Here is a 9828-nt window from a genome sequence, read left to right on the forward strand (position 1 = left end):
AAAGCACTGGATCTCAACCAATGGGTCAATATTTGACCTGTTGTTAGATGCCAATAACTACATCATATCACAAAATCTTTCTCCATCGATATTCAAAAGTAGCTGTTTATTCTTGAGTAACCAACTTCATATTTCTTTACAGTGTGGGTTTAACCAGTGCCTGATATCCCTTTTTAGAGGGCTTTTAATAGCATGGAATAAATGTATATATTTAAAATTGAAATCCAGAAATATATTTTTGTATTAAATTATTATAGTTTAAATTAATAACTAAAATACACTACCATTCAAAATATTGGGGTCAGTAATATTTGACTTTTGGTGTTTTTGTATTTTAATGGATCAATTAATTTATGGATGAAAATTACTTTATGGATATATTTTATACAATCATCCACTTGAGAACCATCATAAAGGAAGACATCTTGTGATGTTTAAACCTGTGTTTGGCCTGTACATGCTTCATTATAATCAGAATCATGTTTGTAGTAGTACATGAGCACAGATAAACCTTTTCCCCCTCTCGCTGAACGGGCATTTGACCGGCCTATCCTCTGCTGACCCAGAATAGCATCCTTTTGAAAAAGAGGTCAGCACACCCTCCGTCTCATAAAAAAATAATAATAACGGAAGAAGATTTCGAACGGGGGAGTGTGAGAAGAGAGAGAGACAAAATGAATCATGCCAGGATGACTAATGTCTTGCATAACTGCCTGAGAATCCCTCCTAGTGTTTATCAATGGGCGGTGGGCTGGCTGGATTTCATAACCCTCCCACATTCCCTTCAAAAACATCAAAATCGGTGAATATTCACAGCCGCCAATCATCGCAAGCCGCCATATGTAAACCGCATTGCGCAGTCGAAAGCAGACAGATTCTGTTTATAAAAGAGAACTCCAGGTTGATGCATTATTGTCTTCAGATAATATAACACTCAGTGGGTACTTAAACCCTTACCCTGGCGTCAAAATTTCACATTCAAATTTCAAGAACGGCATTGCTTGGCTTGGAAGGGATTCCTCAAGGATGTCATGTCTGACAACTACGTGTCCCTTTATTTTGTCCTACTTTATTTGAGATGGAGAATCCAGCTCGCTTCCGCTTTGACGTCATCAGGCATATCTGGCCTGTATTATGTTCACTCTCTCTCCTTAGCTTCCCCCTTTGAGAGTTTGTTATTTCACTGAACCAAAATAAATTGCCTATGAAACCGGATGAATCAGTCGAGCCCCTCTTCCCTCCTCCCTATTCCCATTCCATCCTTTTTCACTCAGTATTACCTATTTGTAGGGAGTCTCGATGCATCTTTTTCTTTTCCTTTCTTCTTTTTTTTCCAAGTGGGGCATTTCTTCCAGCACCCACTCTCTTTGCTCTTTTTAGCATCTCGCTGCTTTCCGGTTGTCATGCCTTATTTTGAGTCATGAGTCGTGGTGTTAGTGAAGTTAGCGGGAGTTTGAGGATGATGTGCTGACAGCAGAAGAGTTGAATCATCTGGAATAATCTTGAAGAGGCTGGTTGCACAGGGACTGAATTTTGAGAATAAAAGTGGCGTACAACAACATCAGGAATTAGCAGCATTATAAAAATGTCACTCAGTTGCATTATTTACATACACATAATGTGTTTACCACATTCAATTAAAATTGGACTGAAGCACATTTGGAAACGGAAGAATCTCCTAGAGTCCAGTACCTTCCTCAGTTCTTGTTAATGCTATGCTAAGCTAATAAGCAAAGTTATTAACATGCTAACCAAAAGCTAAATGAAAATGTTTAAATATATTTCTTTTTTAATTGATAGTGCTGGTTACACATGAAATGTTACACATCTCCCTTCCTCAATGCCTGCCCTAAGGCTAAACTTTTAGTGTGCTAAACAAAGGCTTACTGAACATATTTATAGCCTAAGTTGGTTGGTTTGGTCTGGTTGGCTGATTTTAGAGGGGTTTTGAACACTTATTTAACTGGCCAGGCTGGGAGACCAGCTTAAACCAGCTAGACCAAGCAGCATAGGATGGTTTTAGCAGTTTTGTTTTTTCAATTAAAAATGCCAGTGTCATACATACTATTATCTTCCTTTCTTAATGCCTTATCAAAAACATGCCAACCCGAAGGTTGACAGAAAACTTTGCTTTCTTATTTTAATTGAGAGTGTCATTCATGATACTATCTTTGGCTGGAATACCGTAGAGCTCTTTGAGGCTGCACCAAGCGGCAAACTCCCTCAAAAGGGAGTCAATCCCACAGACTCCACATGTTAAAAAAGCCCAACTCTACAGCAGTAAAAAGAGAAGAAAAACATGTTTACAGCCTGATTAAAAAAATATATTTTGGTCTACATAGCTAACTTTGCTCTTCATGACAACTGTGGGAAAGGTGAATTTTTTTATATACTGTAACTCATCCGTTTAAATTATATTAAGCCTTAAAGTTCTGCATAATTAAGGGCGGGGCCACTTGAGTGACAGGTGGATTGCTGATGCTGTCACCACCGTCGAGTTAGGTGGGTATTGTTATAGGAACCAGCCCATTTTCAAATATCCGGGAGTGATGTGCAGTGACGGTGCCAAAATGGCGTTGGTTGGCTTCGCCTACTTTTAGCTTCAAAAACGCTCTTTGGAAACCTATGGGTGATGTCACAGAAACTACGTCCATGCTTTTATACAGTCTATGAGCTCCACTGAAACTGCAATTTGGACCTTCAACACGTTGGCTCCCATTGAAGTCCACTATATAGAGAAAAATTCTGAAATGTTCTCCTCAAAAACCTTAGTTTCTTTTCGGCTGAAGAAAGACATGAACATCTTGGACGCCATGGGGGTGAGTAAACTTTCTTGAACCAATCCTTTAATGCCCGATAACTTACAGTGTTATTGGGATATCTTGTTTTAGCTCAACTATACTAGTTGAACTATACTAGTAGACTATAAGCTAAGGCAAAATGAAAACAAAGAAAACATTTAAAATGCCCATTTCATACAAATTTTAATCTTGCTCACCTAATAGGTTAAGCAATTGCTATTAATATTTCATGTCATTGAATAATAATAATAATTACAATTTTTGTAATTAAAACTAAATACACTGTGAAGCAAATTTCTGTCATTTTTATTTAGGACCCGAACAGAATATCCATAAAATGTTTTGGAAGCCAAATGAAATTGCATGGGAATCCATACTTTAGCTTTTTTCCCTTTCTGATCTTTGCCTATATTGTCGTCTGTTAGGATAAATCCCTTCATTTCTCAATGTTTACAAGAAACCAGAGGGCCAGTCTACTAAATAAGAAATACTGGAAAAGTGTGGGAACACAGGTGTTTGTGGAGCCAGCAGATCAATAGTGGACTGAAAGAATGCGCTTGATGCCAGTTTCACAGCAGAGGTGTAATATTTCCCTCACAAATTCAAAAAAAAAAAGAAACAGAGAAGATGCACTGACGCCACACACTTCATTTTATCTCCATCCATCATTCCCAGAAATAAGAAGGCAGTCATCTGGTCAGGTGAAGTTCAAGATTGTTCTCGATTTTGTGGTGATGGTGGTTGGCATGGTTTCTGTTTCTCTAGCAGAAGTCACACATGAAAGTCAAGTTGTAGGCGGGCATGAGGTGGCTGAGGCCTTAAAATCCTCCAGGCCTGCCAGTGACAGGAACACAGAGCGCAGACTAAGAATAAAACCTCACACGCTCTTTCTAATCTCACATGTTTCAGAATGTGTGTCATCTCAAAGTGTCAAGAACACAGCAACACAAAACTTACACCCAAGTTTGGTGTGTGTGTGTGTGTGTGTGAGAGGCTGATGCAGAAGAATGCTGTGATCTTCTATAAAACCCTATAGACTCCGATGGAGAAACGGGAATAAAGTCATATAATTGAGACTTGAATGTCTTGAACAAGTAATCAATCACCCAGAAGACCCTATGACTATATCAATGTCCTAGCAATAGCTAAAACACCCTAACAACTGTCCAGAACACCATAGGAATCACTAAAACACCCTAGCAACTGCATAGATTATAGGATAGAGTCTTCAAATGGTGCAGAAATTACACACTTCACCTTTAAATTTGTTATTTTCATAATCCACTTTGGTTAGTCTGAGTAGAAAGTGCTGGTTTGAAAGCATGCAATGACTGATGTCTTAAAATGCAAAAGTGATCTATATTATTAATGTGCTTTTGGTAAGTGCTGGGAGCTTATTGTGCATTATACAGTATGATGTCATTACACGTGTAGTGAAGATCTCATGAGGGGCTTGTAAAATCTTTCGCTGTGAAATCATCTAATCAAAAATCAAGCAGATGAGGGAATATTGGGAGAATGAGTTCATATGCAGCTCCCTTTGCCTATGATGTCAGAATTTGTAAAGATGTTAGAGAGATCGAATGAACGGAGGACATAACCTGAAGTATTCATTAGAATATTACATTTTAATGTGCAATGTGGCTACAGCTATATTTTATTCATTCTCAGTCTCTTTTTTCAGGCTGATGTAAACTCAGATGAGGCAGTCAAGTATATTTGGGTGTTTTGTTCATGCTTTGGCTGAATGACTAAGTCTCTTGTATTCTGTAGTTTATCTTCTTCCTGCTGGCTCAGTATCCGGGAGAAGCCTGATTAAATAAGTGATTATTTGTCCATGCTAACTTCAGTCTAACTCAAAATCAGTGGAAAGAATTAACTGATTTTAGAAGGATGTTTTCTATTTGATTTTAGCCGAGTGGTTCAGACGGCTGAGCAAGAATTTATCGATGACTCTGTCCTGAAAGTGCTGGAAAAGTAATCTTACCTGACATACAGAACACACATAGCACATATATGACACACACAATTTTAAATATTTGTACTTTTGTACATTTATAAAATGAAGCACACAGCTGTAAATGGGCCAAATGTAAAATTTGAACACAATTTGAATTAAATGAATTATAAGCCCATTTCTGTATCAAAGCAAAAAAAAAAATTTTAAACAATTGTTAGATTCATTTTGAAAATATAGAGTAACATCGTGAAATACAAGTCTTTGTGAGATAAACAGTAACAATAATGAGAAATAAATTAGCAACTAGGAAATGTAATCTCACAATATTAGATATGAAGCTGCTATTATGAGAGGGTTGCAATTAGGGAATATAAAATCACAGTGTGAGACCTAAACAGAAATAGTATTGTGATTGTAAGATATATAGTCAAATTGTTTGTGTGTGTGTGAGTGTGTGTGTGTGTATATATATATATATATATATATGAAGATATGAAGTTGCAATAATGAAAAAGTCTCAGTTGTGGAATATAATGTCATAGTGAGAGATAATGAGAGATATAAAGCTGTAATTACGATAAACAACTGCAATTTTGGGGAAAAATGTTGCAAACGTAGGATAAAGGAAATATAAAGTCATATTGATAGACATAAAGTCGTAATTATCAGAAATAAAGTTGCAAATGCAACATAGTTCTCATAATTGCAAGTTGCAAGTCTCAGCTGAGGAATATAAAATGACAATGTGAGAAATAAAGCCAAATTACGAAAAACAAAGTTGATACTATGAGTAACAAAGCAGTGATTTTGAGTAACAATGTTGCAATTGTGAGAAATAACATTGCATTGTGAGATATGCAGTCACAATTATGAGAAATAAAGTTGAGAATCCAAGCTTCAGTTATGAAAAAACAAAGTCACAGTTGAGGAATAGTTGAGAAACCCCCAGATTTTGTTCGGTTTTGTTTGTCAGATACCATAAGGAAGGATTAAACAGCTTGTTTAGTGTTGTTCCCTGTCAAGATGAAACCTGAAGCTTCGGCACGCACCTCTCTAGCGATCACTGCGACAAACGCGGAGCTCGTCTGCGAGTCTTACCGTGACTTATCTCATCTCAGAAGTGCGACATGAGACTGTCACGTCACCTCCTGCCAGCTCAGGTGCACCAATGCTGTTTCACGGCCCATTGCGTCCTAAAGATAATCAACCATGTATCCTTGAGTCAGTGAGGGCACGGAACACGTCAGCTTCCCCAAATACAGTCACTACCACGGTACCCTTGTTAAAGATTGAAGTGTTTTCACTGTGTACCAAGCCAAACCTTCAGAAGGAGTAAATAATACATGTAACTCAATGCATGCACTCGTAGCATGTGGGCACAAGTCACATTAAGTCCTCTTGATTTTCCATTGTTGTTGTTTACTATCACACAACACTTTGAGGTGAACATCTTTACGAATCCCTAATTATATCAAATCTGCCACTTTTTTTTCCAAATAAAATGATAATCAGTGACTCTTGTGTACAGGATGTTTTTATTTGTGATGTGAGATGTTCTATTTCTGCATGCAAGATGATCCATTAAACCTCTCTGGTGACCTTTTAGAATAAACTTTACTTTTTTTTCCCAATACAGGTGTAGAAGTTGGTGGTAATGGGAAACCATTGCTGGTTGAGAGCCGAGGGTGATTTAGGATGGAAGGGAGTAAACAGCTCCCAGTGGAGCAGTGACTGACAGTAGCCACATGGTGTCATAAGTTTTGCTATGGTGTCATCTGAGCATAAGTTCCTTCCTTGTTGTTAAACAGTCGAACCCCAGCCCTCCTTTTGTCACCAACAGCCGCAGACCACATCCTGATCTCTGGTTTAGTGCTCTTCCTACTGATATGAGTGCTATTTCACAGTAGACAGTCACATACACAGCGCTGTGACCTTTGCTTAATTACAGTCAAGCTAGAGGATGAGAATACACGCCATGAGTAATATATTAACCAGGCAAATATCACAAAGAAATTTATGACTCGATTTTATCCCATGAAACAAAAGGGGAAAAAAAGAACTTGGGTTTTAGAACTATTAATATTATTGTTTATGACAATTTGAGCACATTTCCCCCTTCGTTTTCATTACTGTAAAAAAAAGTGCATTAGAGTAATAAAAATGTAATCTTAATAATGCAATGAGTCAACTGTTTTATCTTGTGCAAGGGGCAAGATGGATGATTTGACTTTGTGTAACTCTGAAAGGAAAAGACCTGAACAGTTTACTGAGCACGGCATGACTGTTTTAAACTCATCAATATTTAAGCAGGCCAGCTTTCTGCTTCTCTCTCTCTCATCCTTGAGTGAAGGTAATTCTTGCATAATATGACTATAATGCATTCTTAGCTCAAAAAACAGAAAGAACAGAAAATTACGTCAACATCAAATACTATATCACTGACTATGTGATAACATTCAGTTTTATACAGCTAATTACACTGTCACTGACTGAAATACATGCTAGTCTCACTTCTGTTTGGAGCTTGTGTGGTGGTCTGGTGCAAACCTCTTTACATCCCACTCATATCAAAAGGTTCAAAGCGGCCTGTGGCCTTCTGCATCTCTTCCTTATCAGGTACGACGCTTCCCACTCCTCGGTAGTAACCTTTTGAACTGCCTATTCAAACCGCCTGTCTTGATGCATCTCAGTCATCAAGCTGCAATCAGAACACAGTGGAATTTTTAATAACAGGATATAATTCTGGTGAAGTGTGCATGTTCATGTGAGGAGCCAAAGGTTTGACCCTCATCTAAAGGGTCAAATGACACCCTAACAGGAAGATAAGATGTTCCATTTGTTTGCAAAAAAAAAAAAAAAAGCCTATTTTGAGGAAAATCACCTCAGTCAGCGTTGACGAATCCATTCATTCTCCCTGACTCTATTCATTTGTAACTTGTTGACTAATGACTTAATGTGTGGGATGTTCACGGTTGTTCATTAATAAATGTCTAAACTAATGAATCACCTCTCACAGAAGATTACTTAACTGTTAAGCACTGATGTGACACAGTGAAACCTAAAAAGAGGTCATACAAGACTAAACCCTCCGAGGCAGTAAAACCCAGTCTGCAGTTGTAAAGTAGTTCTCTGCTGTGAAAGCTAATGAATAGCCGCATTTATCTGGTGGTCATGTGGACCTCGACAGAAAACAGTAGCAGATATATCTGGTCTCCTCTTTATATCTCATGATACCATTTGTACAGAAGATGAGGAATCACAAAAAGCGTGAGAGAGAAACATTCTTTAGGATGCTTTATTTTTAGTTCATGTCAAACTGTTTATTCTCTCGGTTTTTTGCCTAAAACGATCTTTCTCGCAAGGACAAATGGGGATACGTTGGAAAATGCAGCAGTGCTGTGACTAAAACAGCCTTTGATAATCAAAATATAGGCTACATATTATATACTATATATATTATTATTATTATTATTATTATTTATTTTTTTCCTTCTACACTATGTCCGAACCAGGCGCAATGTGAAGAGTTGTCTGCGGTTGAATACAGAGCAGAAGTTACTGCATGATCAGCGTAGACCGATTCTCAAACGAATGATTCTTATGAGCCGATTCTTTTTAAAGTGAATCATTCATTAATAAATAAATAATACTGTGTGATTAAAATGATTGCTTTAAAATCGGTTATTTCTAGTCAATCAAAAACATATAGCGCTGTAGTCTGACTCCTGAACAAATGACATCTTACCAGCCGATTCTTTTTTAGTGAATCAAAATCAGTTACTGACTGACTGTTCAAATCACGATGCATAAACACCACGCGTTTCGTCAAAAGTATTTTATAAAATCTTAGGCCTACTAACTAAAATTCATAAACAGTAAATCATAAACATATAACTTACTTGAGACATAAACCGTTAGGCCTAATGACTGGCTGTTCATCTCAGAGTTAACAATATAGCCTTCAGCATGCTTTCTGTCGGTATTTATAAATATTAGGCTACTGAATAAAATATGCTAACACATTATTTATTAGTTTATCAGTATTCTTATTAAGACCATTTATCAGCTTGCATGTAATATAAAACATGTTAAATGGCTCTAATGATAATTTTAAATGTATTTATTTTTTAAATGAACATCATTTTGGAATTCAATTTGCATTTCTTTTTCCTGAATATGTGATCCTTACAAGTAGTTACTCAAAAGAATCATTAATCGTTAAAAAACATATTGCAAAAAAAAAAAAAATTGTTGTAGAAGCTCCAGATGTGCGGTTTTTATTATTAAAAAGATTCACGGTTCCACAGCATTCCACATCTTTACCCTCAGCAACTCAAGTCAAGGTGTTCCCATAACACACTGCAGGATTATTTCCACCGTGAAGGAATCTGGCTCATCCCTTTAACTTCACATTGCTCAAACCTGAAAAGACCTTTCTCATGTGACCAAGCAGTCATTGTTCTGCACCAGGTGTTCGGCCTCCTGAGTGCTCAACAAGAGCAAGGTCACATGGTTCACGTCCGGCAGAGCAGAAAAAGACGGGATGGCACCTGTTTGTGAAGGTGTGTCATCACTTCTCTGGAAACCTGATTATTGTGATTGTGGGTTTAAAATCAACACCCACAAGACAAAACCTGCCACCACTCCCTGTCGAGCAAATACCTTGCTCAAACACATGTAATCATTTTATATTTTATTTGGTTTGTTCATGAATGGAAGGATATGAGTGATCTACTCTTTTTCCATTTACAACTCATGACTTAATATTTAGAGAAAAAAAATTAGTCATGGCCATTTCCTAATTCAGAAACCAGCGTTTTAACTCATTGATCTAATCTAATTTAAGTGGATCTGGCTTTTAACAACTCTTCAGATTAAGAGATTTTCCATTTCCAATGCATTAATGTGGAAACTGGATCCCTGTTTTCTTTGTTAATGGGGCTAAGGGCTGTGTGTCTAGGTTATGCAATCGATGGCTGGTTTTCTGTCATCAATCACTCTACAGAAGCCTGGCTGGACTGCCTGTGACCTCCACCCACACTAAGTAAGTAGTCCATTTGAGACTTG

This window comes from Carassius gibelio, chromosome B25 (assembly GCF_023724105.1).
Source record: "Carassius gibelio isolate Cgi1373 ecotype wild population from Czech Republic chromosome B25, carGib1.2-hapl.c, whole genome shotgun sequence".
Classification (NCBI taxonomy): domain Eukaryota; kingdom Metazoa; phylum Chordata; class Actinopteri; order Cypriniformes; family Cyprinidae; genus Carassius; species Carassius gibelio.